The following is a 12,298-nucleotide window of genomic DNA, read 5'->3' as shown; positions in this document are numbered from 1 at the left end:
TAGGCCCCTTACCAGGAGGTTAAAAACAACCCTACAAGTTAAAGGAAGCACAGATGTCTCTGCTTCCACCCTCAGCATGTAGCATATCAGTTTTGCTAACACCAGACATCAGGTTGTATGATCTTAACCTGATTCTCCTGGAGACCAAAAAGTATAGAACTGTGAGGCTAAAGCAGCACAGTTTTGATGACACACCAACAAGAAAGAGCACCTCTGCAAGGAGCAGCCATGACACACCTGTCACAGCTGCCGTTTCATTCTTTTTTAGGGAAGGGTGAGAAGGTTGAGTAACTCAGTTACAATCAAGGTAACTGTGGGTTTTAATAATTGTTATCAATCATTTAATCAAGTTAATTGTAAGGTCTATCAAAGTTCTCACCATGACAAATATCTTGTCAAGCAGATACTTAAAGCAAACACAAGGTTATTTATTAATCACGGTTGTTCTCTACTTATATCAGCAACCTGAGCTACTTAGTTCAAAAGAGCCAAGTTCTAGGTTGTGTAGCCTTCCCCAGTGACTCCAGTCCTCACCGCTATCTGATTTCTAAAAATCCTAAAATATTAAATTGTTTGGATGGTAGTTACATTGTCTTCCATTTTATACCACATCTCATACTACATTACGATCAATTCAACAAATCCTACCAGACTGATTAAACTGAACAAATACACTGAATAGACACACATGTTCCCAACCACATATCTCAATTCTAAAAATCTCTGAAAACCCCAAAATTTTGTAACTCATTTGGTGACAACATCACACCTGAACTCATACCGAAATACCAATGTGTTTGATGAAGGAATTGGAGGGTGCCCCCCACCTTGCTTGGAAAGTTAGATAATATATAGTATATGCATCATATCACCTTTCTAAAATCTGAGAAATTCTGAATTCTGGCCCAAAATATCTTGGATACAGACCTGTGTTATTGGATAAGAGTAAACAGTCACACCACTGTTGGTAAAGACATCTATAATCAGCGAGAGCTACGCAAAAACTTTTTAACTCTACAATTATTTATTAAACTAGGTAGTGAGTACACAGATATTTATTAATTAGACAATTCTATCTTTTTGCATGTCTGAAACATTTCATAAATTTAAAAGTTTAAGTGAAAAATTGTAAGTACCCAATGTTTTATTTTCTTCCTTAAAATAATAAAAGCATTTGTGTCGAAAGTGTTTATTTTCATCCTTAAAAAAATAAGAGCATTTGGGAAGCAGCAAGTTTGAAAACGGTTAAGGGTCTTAAAAACATTCATATCTTTTGATCCAATAATTCCAAAAACAGGAAACCCATCTATTTAAATGACCCAAAATGTAGAGAAAACCAGCTACATTATGACTTGTGATATACAAGCTTTACTAGTACTCATTCAGTTGGAAAATGTTTAAGTGAAATCTTTGTGATTTAACATGCCATCTACAAAAAACATTTATAACCAATGTCTTATATAAAAAATGTTTATAATACAGTAAGTGAAAGTGGATACACATTTTGACATACAGTATACTCTCAATTTTGAAAATACAGTTGACCCGTGAACAACACAGGTTTAAACCTCACGGGTCCACTTACATATGGATTTTTTTTTCAACAGTAAATACTACAGTATTACACAACACATGGATGGCTAAATCTGCGGACATGGAGGAATCCCTGTCATGGAGGGCCAACTGTAAGTTATACACAGATTTTTGACTGCAGGGAGGGTCAGAGGCCCCCACTGGTTCAAGGATCAACTGTATACATATAAGCATAGCAAAAAGAATGGTAGGAAATCTGTTTACTTTCTTCTTAACAGTTGCCAAAATTTTCCAAAAGGAAAGAAAAAAAATGTTTAAAAAGAAACAATATTTAAGCCACTGTTAATTAAGGTGAGCATTTCTTCCTTTTGGACCTGGTGTCAAAAAACCTGCCCAGCACAGCACTTCTGTGAAAGCCCGCGTGCAGCAACAAAGACCCAACGCAGCCAAAAATAAATAAATTTACTTTTTTAAAAAAGTCACAATTCCTTCCTCTTTGACCTAGTAAAGTCCATTTTTCTCCTCTTTGTTACCATGCTTCCCTGAATACCATGAATTACCAAGGGATTTTTTTCATCATAATCCCTTACATGTTTGTACCCAAATGTAGAATTATAGACTCTTAAATTCTATAGATTTAGCCCAGAATACAATGAAATCATAAATTTTAAAGTATCCAGAGCGATTCAAGCAGAATTCACCAGTTCCTGGAATAACCAAGAAAAAGAATGTGACCATAATACATTTCAAGGTTCCAGAATTAAAACAGTTTTTCTATTACAAAGTCCACTTAAGTGAAACTTTACAAAAGAAATACCATGTTACACTGCACATTAAAAAAAAAAAACTTTTATATCATTGTATAACGCATTTAACATAGTGTGTGGACCATAATGAGCAGTCATCAGTATGAAAAATAAGTGTATTTCCTCTATTTTAAGACATAATTTTCTTCATAATTTAAAGTTTCAGAAATTGGGATTCAGCTCATAACAACATGTAAAATTAAAATAGGGTTTTTTCCCTAAAAAAAGAATAAATTATTAAATTGATGGTACACTCCACAAAAAATGGCAACTAAGAAATGAGGAGACATGGCACTATTCGTGGTAAATACTCGCCATGAATACTTCCTTTAACCCTTCTGGCAAACCTTTCAGGAGAGAGATTTTATCATCCCATTTCTAGATGAGGAGAGTACAGCTTAGAAAGGCTCAGTAAGTTGCCCAAAATCACACATCTGACTCTAAACTCAGACTCTCAACCACTGCAATGTGCTGCATTCTCATCTACTATGTTACTCTCACCAGATAGATTTACAGATTTCTTTTTTTAATGGAGCACGGAGAACTTAATATTGGGTTGTCCTAAATCAAGCTTGTTTTTTTATCTCCACATTCCTCACAGTCCCCACCATCTACCTGTCTATTCCTACACCTCTTACCTGAGCTCCAGACCTGAATTTCCAACTATCAAGTGAAGGCAACTGATTATTCCAGAGCTGCACTGTCCAATGGTAGCCACTAGCCACGTGTGGCTGTTGAGCACTTGAAATGTGCTAGTGAGACTGAGGAGCTGAATTTTTAATATTATTTTATTGTAATTAAAAGTTAAATGTAAAAACTGGTAATTCAGTTACTGAAAATTTTAAGCATGTTTGAAACAAGTTGGATATGTGAATCTATTTTTTCAACTGTAAATTTTTATGAACTCTAAATACAGATCAAGTATTTCTGATATAATCTTCGCATCTGAATTAAGATATGCTATAAAAGTATACAATTGATTTTAAATACTTAGTATGAAGAAATAATGTAAAATGGCTCATTAATAATTTTTTAAATGACATGTTTCAACATGTTGAAAATGACATTTTGGATGCACTGGGTTAAATAAAATATATTATAAAATTATGAAATCTAACCATTTCTTTTTACTCTATAATGTGGCTACTCAAATTTTCATTATGAAAGTGGCTCATACTACATGTCTACTGGACAGTGCCCTTCCTAGAGATTCCTGTTGCCCTCACCACAGCCGTCAATAGCTCAATGAATGGCATCACCATCCCTCTAGGGCAGTGCTGTCCTACAGAACCTTCTCTGATCATGAAAGTGTTCCATATCTGATGATGACTGGATGGTGGTGGTGATAATTGTTTCTGACTCACAGAATCCCTAGGTTATTGTGGAGACAGAGTTCTTAGGAGACTGGAGAATACCACCTATTATTCTGACTTTCCTCTGGGGGAAGAGGTAGTCGGTACCAAAAATTGCAGACCAGGGTTAGGCAGCAGAACTTTCTGTGACAATGACAATGTTCTATATCTGCACCATCCGATACAGACGCCACGAGTCCCATTTGGCTACTGAGTACATGAAATACGGCTAGTGCACCTGAAGAACTAAATTTTAAATCTTAATTCATTTAAATCAGTTTAAATTTAAATACCCATATATAGTGGCTACTGTATTAGGCAGCACTGCTTCTAACCTACCTGCTCCATCTGGAAGTCTGGAAGTCACCTTAGTCTCCTGCCTCACCACCAACTGCCCCTTCTCCCACGAAAGTACACACACACACACACACACACACACACACACACACAGATATTCAATTAGCCAGCCCTGTGTTCTTTAAAGATTTCATTTCGGTATGCTTCTCTATCCCCACTGTCACTACTTTCTTTTTCAGGCTTTAACAAGATTAAGGCCACAGCCTCCTAGTTGGCCTCCTCACTTAGCCTCCTCCTACCCACTCCCTGTAAAATGTAAATAAAATTTGTTATTTCCTTTACACGAAAGTCTCCAAAGTCTTGGCATTGCCCCAAGGTAAAACTCTAGACTCTAACATGATTGACAAAGCCCTCCATGATCCAAACCCCATTTCCAGCCTCATCTTTCACCACTCCCGTCCACCTCCCAATTCTTGCTCATATCATTAACCCTCATCATGCTCTATTAAAACTGCCTGTGTACTTGTCTCCTTCAATGTCTCTAGCATCCTGAGAGCAGAGACAGTGTCTCAAAAATTATATTGCTAAGATGGAGCACAATACACAGTACACAAATGAAGCATACTAGAGTTTCTATAAATATTTTTTGAATGAGGGAAGAAAAGGGAAAAAAGAAAAAAGGAAACAGATGTGTACTCTGGGACAACTACGAAAATAAAAAATTTGTAAAGCAGATATTTTTGCTATATTATTTAAAAGAATTTTAATATGAATTTAAGTAAAGAATCAACCCCTAATTTCAAGGAAATCATGATTGGTGCTTTTAAGAAAGGCATATAAAAAACTTGCTATGTAGAAATACATACTATATTACCTGCATTTGTGAGTTTAAACCTAAAGAATAATTTATATCCATTTTCTTTTTCTTTTTTAATATTTACTTTTACTTATTTATTTGGTTGCGCTGGGTCTTAGTTGCGGCAGGCATGCTCCTTAGTTGCAGCTCGCTGGCTCCTTAGTTGTGACATGCGAACTCTTGGTTGTGGGATCTAGTTCCCTGACCAGGGATCGAACCCAGGCCCACTGCACTGGGAGGGTGGAGTCTTATCCACTGCACCACCAGGGAAGTCCCTATATCCATTTTCAATTAACTTATTTTCAATAACCAGGAATACAGATAGAAATTGCTGCTCTATTAAAATCAAGAAATACTAAGCCTAAGCAGTACTCCAATTATTTCAGAATGGATTCAGAAACTTGGCAACACTAGAAAATTAACAGCAAACCACTAGAAAAACCATCAGAAAAATCAAGTGAAATGTCCAATAACACCACTTTCAATAACTTCTTCTACTTTATAACTTTCTACTTATGCATGGGAGAAAAATATCAAGCAAAGTTCAGCCTAAATTTGATACAGCAGTTTAGAAAGGGATGCAAAACTATCTGAAATGGGCTTCCCTGGTGGCGCAGTGGTTGAGAGTCCGCCTGCCGATGCAGGGGACACAGGTTCGTGCCCCGGTCCGGGAGGATCCCACATGCCGCGGAGTGGCTAGGCCCGTGAGCCATGGCCGCTGAGCCTGCGCGTCCAGAGCCTGTGCTCCGCAACAGGAGAGGCCACAACAGTGAGAGGCCCGTGTATCAAAAAAAAAAAAAAAAAAAAAAAAAAACTATCTGAAATACTCGAAATTATCTGCCACTAATGAAAGCGAAGTGAATACTGCCATGAGGGTAGAAAAGTCACCTGTGTGGCATCTGAAAGGATGGGTCCTGAAAGATCTGAAGGCATGTACGCAAAAATACTGTTGTAAAACACAGCTACTTTTTGTTTCAGAAGAAATCCTGCGCCTCTCGGATCTTTAATAACTTCTTACTGATTAATCATAAGTTCAACTTAGTCTTTCTTCCTTGAAAGAAAAGGTCAGCAACAGTAAATTCTATATGTATGAGGAGAAAAATCATACATATACACACAAGGGGAAAAAGTCAGGTAGAAATGAATTTAAAAACCTATGTAATCAGCCACATTAACAGGTTAAAAGAAAAAAAGACTGTCTCAATAGATATGAAAATGTATCAGGTAGATTTTAACATTTATTAATGATTACAAATATTAACAAATTAGGAAGAGAAGGAAACTATCTCAATCTAACAAAGGATAGGTGCAAAGGCAAATAAGTGTCTGTAGGGGAACAGGCACCTCTGCTGCTGCATGTCTGGTGACCTGGAGCATTCCGAGTCTAGGCAGAACGCTTCCGACCTCCTCCTGCCCCCCATGCACCACCCCCAACCCCGGTCCCACCGCCCAGAACAGGAGAGGCTGGGAGGCCTACAAGAGGCAGCTACCAGGCCATCTCCCACAGTTCCCCTCTCTCCCTTGGAGGCTGTCATGAGAGAGTTTCTCATTGCTGCCTGGAGTCTGATGAGGCAGGAGACTTTCAGCCCTACCCATCTCAGAACAGAGCTGTAGAATATGAAACCACGTAGGGGCAAATTAGAATGGGCTCCTTAGTGATAGGGCATCCCACAGCTCACTGTAGTCATCAGCAATGGTTTTGTTTTGGTGTCATCCTTTTTGGCCTGTGGGACAAGAGTCATAGAGAGCTGGCATCTGTGGCTCCACTGCCCACGTAAGTGATAAACTGTCTAACCCGGAAGCGTTCATTGTATCTATACCAGTCAAATCAGTCAGACCTTGGTCTTGGTCTTGGCCTTGCCTTGTCTTGTGTGTGTGTGCCTGACAACACCATACTTCACAGCAAAGAATTAGCTGCCCCAGCAACCACTGATTTGCCTTTTCTAGAAATTTCATGTAAATAAAATTATAAATGGCAGTTTTTTCCCTGGGCAAAACATTTTTGAGGTTCATTTATGTTGCTAAATGTATCAGTAGTTGTTCCTTCTTATTACTCAGTAGTATTCCATTATATGAATATACTGTATTTTGCTTATCAACTCATCAGTTGATGGACATTTGGATGGCTTCTGAGATTTGCTATTAAGAATAATGCTGCTATGAATATCTGCACACAAGTCTTTGTGTGGACATATGTTTTCATTTCTCTTGGCTAGATACCTGAGTCGAATGGTTGAGGACATACAGTAAATACATGTTTAATTTAAGAAACTACCAAACTGTTTTCCAAAATCAGTGTAATATTTAACATTCCTACCAACAATGTATAAGAATCTCAGTTTCTCCACATCCTTGCTAATACTTGGTACTTCAATCTTTGGACTTTACCATTCTAGTGGGTATGCAGTGGCATCATACTGTGATTTTAATTTGCATTTTCCTAATGAATAATGATGGTGAGCATCTTTTTCAAGTGCTTACTGCCATCAAGATATCTTCTTTGGTGAAGTGCCTACTCAAATCTTTTGCCCATTTTGGGGGGGTGATGTTTATCTTATTTTTTTTTGTAAGAGTTCTTTAGATATTCTGAATGTTAAGTCCTTTACCAGATATGTGATTTGCAACTATCCTCTCCTGATTTGTCTTTTGTATTTTCTTAATGAATTCTTTTGAAAAGCAAAATTTTCTAATTTTGATAAAAGCCAATTTATCAATATTTTTCTTTTATGAGGCATGTTTTTGGTGTCATATCTAACCCAAGGTCTCAAAGATTCTCCTATGCGGTGAGGCTTGAGGTTCACTTTTTTTTTTTTGCATATTGAGATCTAATTGTTGTAGTACCTTTTGTTGAAAAGTCTATCCTTTCTTCCACTGAATTACCCTCCCACCTTTGTTGAAAATTAATTAACCATATATGTGTGTTTGTATCTGGACTCTCTACTTAATTCCATTGATGTCTACATCTGTCTCTATGCTGATACCACTCCTGTTGCTGACCATGACAGTCGCTGACAGACAATGAATGCCAAGACATTCCTGGAAAAAAACAAGGTGGGAGCACTTACTCTACCAGGTATGAAGACTTACTATAAAGCTATAGTAACTAAGACAGTCTGGCACTGGACCGAGATAGAGAAAGCAGTAGAACACAACAGAGAGCCTCAATTTATTACAAAGCAGTTGAAAAAGGAAGGAACTGTCAATAAATGATGCTGAGAAAATCAGGAACCAAATGGGAAAAAAATAAACCTCACAGCATATGCATAAATCAATTATAGGCAGATCGTGGTGTTATATGAGAAAGGTATAGCAACAACACTTCCAGAAAATAACAGAAGAGTAACTTCATGACCTTAGAGTAGGAAAAGATTTCTTAAACAGGACATAAAAAGCACCAACCATATAAAGGAAAACATTAACTGGACTACACTAAAATTAAGAATCCAGTTCTTCAAAAGACACCATTAAGAGAACAAAACAGCAAGCCATAGAGTAGAGTGGAAATATTCGCGACACAAATAACCAAAGAAGGGCTCATTTCCAAAATACATAACTCCTATAAATTAATTAGAACAAGAAAGATAATCCAACAGAAAACTGAGCAAGATATCTGAATAAGCACTTCACGAAAGGTTCTCCAAATGACCAAAAGACAGAAAGGTATTTAACCTCATTTGTAACTGGTGAAATGCAAATTAAAACTATAAGATACCACTATAAATCAATCCACCAGAATGGCTGAAATTAATAACACTGACAATAACGGCAAGGATATAGAACAAAAGAAACTCTCAAATACTGCTTCAGGGCATGTAAGTTTGTACAACTACATAGGAATAGTTGGCACTTATCTAGTAAAATTGCACATACGCATACTCTATCACTGAGCACTTTTTTTTTTTTTTTTTTGAGGGATGCGGGCCTCTCACTGTTGTGGCCTCTCCTGTTGCGGAGCACAGGCTCCAGATGCGCAGGCTCAGCGGCCATGGCTCACGGGCCCAGCCGCTCCGTGGCATGTGGGATCTTCCCGGACCAGGGCACGAACCCGTGTCCCCTGCATCGGCAGGCGGACTCTCAACCACTGCGCCACCAGGGAAGCCCTCTATCACTGAGCACTTTTATTCCTGGCTATGAAGGCATCAAAAATACGTGCACCAAAAGACTTGTGTAATAACGGTCATAGTGGCATAATTCATAATGCCCCAAAACTGGAAACAACCTAAATATCCATCATCAAAAAAATGAGTAAGTTGTGATGAACAGAATACTATTTAGCAATGAAAATGACTAAACTACAGCTACACACAACAAATCTAAATCTCACAAAATGTTGAGTCAAAGAAGCCAGACATGAAAGAATATATACAACATGATTCTATGCATATAAAGTTGGAAAACAGATAAAACTAAATAATAGAATTATATGAAGAAAAGCAAGAAAATGATTCCAGTGCAAGTCAGGACAGTAGTTACCTTTATAGGGGAAGGAATGGGTTGTGATTGGTAAGGGGCAAAGAAAGTTTTTAGAACGCTGGCAAGGTCCTAATGTTTGACCTAGATGATGGTTATACCAGTGTTTATTCCATAAGTTATCAAGCTATACATTTGTTTTATACACTTTTCTAAATGTCTGTTACATTCAAGAAGGGCTTCAAGAGGGAATTAATTCCTTCAATTGATAAGTTATATTCCCATAATAAAATTATGTTTAAGGTCCAAACTTCTACTTCGTGAAATGTTTTCGCAATTTCAGAGATGTTTAACTGAAGTTCAGACAATGAGTTACCTAATTTCCATGAAAAGGGCTTTTAAACAAAAAAGGAAAAAGAAGGAAAAAATGAAAAGAATATACATACACACACATAAAGGGGCTGTCAGATGGAAACCATTGTCTATTCATCTCACAGCACACCATATTAAAGAAAGCTAAAAGGAATACAAGGTTTAGCTTCATTCTGGGTGAACCACTAAAAATGAGAGTTCATATGGACTTCAGGTGACAGTGATGTGTTAATGAAAGTTCACCAGTTATAATAAATGTCCCACTCTGGTGGGAGACTGATAATGGGGGAGGCTATGCATGGGTGGGGGCAGGGATTCTATGGGAAATCTCTACCTCCACTCAATTTTGCTGAAAACCTAAAGCTGCTCTAAAAAATAAACTCTTTAAAGTGTTCAAGAGTTGCTGTATCTCTAAAGCACAGCTCTGATCATGTGTCTCCTAATTAAAAACCTTCAACAGCTAGCAACACAGTATCTCAAGATTGGAAGGAACCTTAAAAATTACTCATTCAATGCCTGGAACACAACAGGGGATGCAGTACCTCATAAAAACATTCACACCATCACTGGACAGCAATGATTTACAAAGTCCATAGGGAATAGTAAAATGGAAGGTGGCAGGAGAGGGAAAATCAAGAACACTACATGTATTTCTGGCTCGAACGACTGGTAGTGTCATTTAACAAATTAAGGAACATCAGAAAAGAGAGGAATCATACATTTAGTTTTGGATGTGCTGAGTGTAAGGGGCATCCAAGTGGAAATACTGGATAACAATAGCCCTTAGACACAAAAGAGAGGTAAAAGCTGAAGACAGAAAAATGAATATCAGCATACAGATGAAAAATGAAATAGAAAATGAGATGAATATGACCTAGCAATCCCACTACTGGGCATATACCCTGAGAAAACCGTAATTCAAAGAGTCATGTACCACAGTGTTCATTGAAGCACTGTTTACAATAGCCAGGTCATGGAAGCAACCTAAATGCCCATCGACAGATGAATGGATAAAGAAGATATGGCACATATATACAATGGAATATATTACTCAGCCATAAAAAAAACGAAATTGAGTTATCTGTAGTGAGGTGGATGGACCTAGAGACTGTCATACAGAGTGGAGTCAAGTCAGAAAGAGAAAAACAAATACAGTATGCTAACACATATATATGGAATCTAAAAAAAAAAAAGGTTCTGAAGAACCTAGGGACAGGACAGGAAGAAAGACACAGACGTAGAGAATGGACTTGAGGACACAGGGAGGGTGAAGGGGAAGCTGGGACGAAGTGAGAGAGTGGCATGCACATATATACACTACCAAATGTAAAACAGATAGCTAGTGGGAAGCAGCTGCATAGCACAGGGACATCAGCTCGGTGCTTTGTGACCACCTAGAGGGGTGGGATAGGGAGGGTGGGAGGGAGATGCAAGAAGGAGGGGATATGGGGATATATGTATATGTATAGCTGATTCACTTTGTTAAAAAGCAGCAACTAACACACCATTGTAAAGCAATTATACTCCAATAAAGATGTTAAAAAAATAAAAATAAAAGGTTTCTACTAAAAAAAAAAAAAAAGAAGAAAGAAAATGAGATGAGCCAGAGAAATTCAAACATTTAATGAATGGTAGAAAAAGATTCAACAAAGGAGACTGGAAAGAGAGCCCAGAGAACCGGGAAGAACAGAAGCATAATCTAAAGATCCCAAAAGAAGTGAGAGTTTTACAAAAGGAGAAATCTACTGTGTCAAACACAGCTGTAGTGGGCAATCTTAAAAATGGCTCTGAATGCTGTCTGCCTCTGAGTATTCATGCTCTTGTGGAATCCCCTCTTGCCTGTGCTGGACCTAGTGACCCCCTTCAAATGAACAGGATACAGCAAAAGTGACAGACTGTCACTTCTGAGGTTAGGTCACAAAAAGACTGGCTAGTAACTCCCCTCCTCAATCTCCTTGATAGAGGGCTCGACCCATGTTGTGAGTAATCCTATGCAGAGACCCAAATGGCAAAGAGACTGATTTCTCCATCAAACAGCAAGCAAGGACCTCAGGCCTGCCACGAGCCACATGACTGAGCTGGACTCAGACCCTCCCCCAGCTGAGCTTTGAGATGACCAGTCCTAGTCAACATCTGATTGCAGCCTTATGAGTGACCCTGAATCTCACACACCAAACCCAGATGCCTGCCAAAGAAACTGTGAAACAATAAATGTTTGTTGTTTTAAGTTAAGTTTGGGGGTAATTTGTTACATAGCAATAGACAACTAGTACAGATGCTAAGAGGTTAAATAAATGGAGAGAAAAATAGCCAGTGTATTTAAAGACAGCCGTTAGTAATCCCAGCAAACATTTCAGTGAAATTGTGGCAACAGAAACAAGACAAATAGATTGAGAAGAAAATTACAGGTGAAGAAATGGAAACATAAAGCAAACGTAGACAACTCCCTCAACAAATTCTGGCTGTAAAGCAAAGAGCAAAGCAACTTAAAGCAAAAGGCAAAGAAGTATGAAGTTGGAGAAGAATCTGTTGTCAAAAATGAGAGACTTCCCTTAAAGTTTAAGTGATGATAAAAACAAGCCAGTTGGGGGACTTCCCTGGTGGTCCAGTGGTTAAGACTCCGTGCTCCCAGTGCAGGGGGTCCCAGTTCGATCCCTGGTCAGGAAACTAGA

Source organism: Hyperoodon ampullatus, assembly GCF_949752795.1.
Source record: "Hyperoodon ampullatus genome assembly, chromosome: 11".
In the NCBI taxonomy this organism is placed as follows: Eukaryota; Metazoa; Chordata; class Mammalia; order Artiodactyla; family Ziphiidae; genus Hyperoodon; species Hyperoodon ampullatus.
This window is presented reverse-complemented; position numbering follows the sequence as displayed.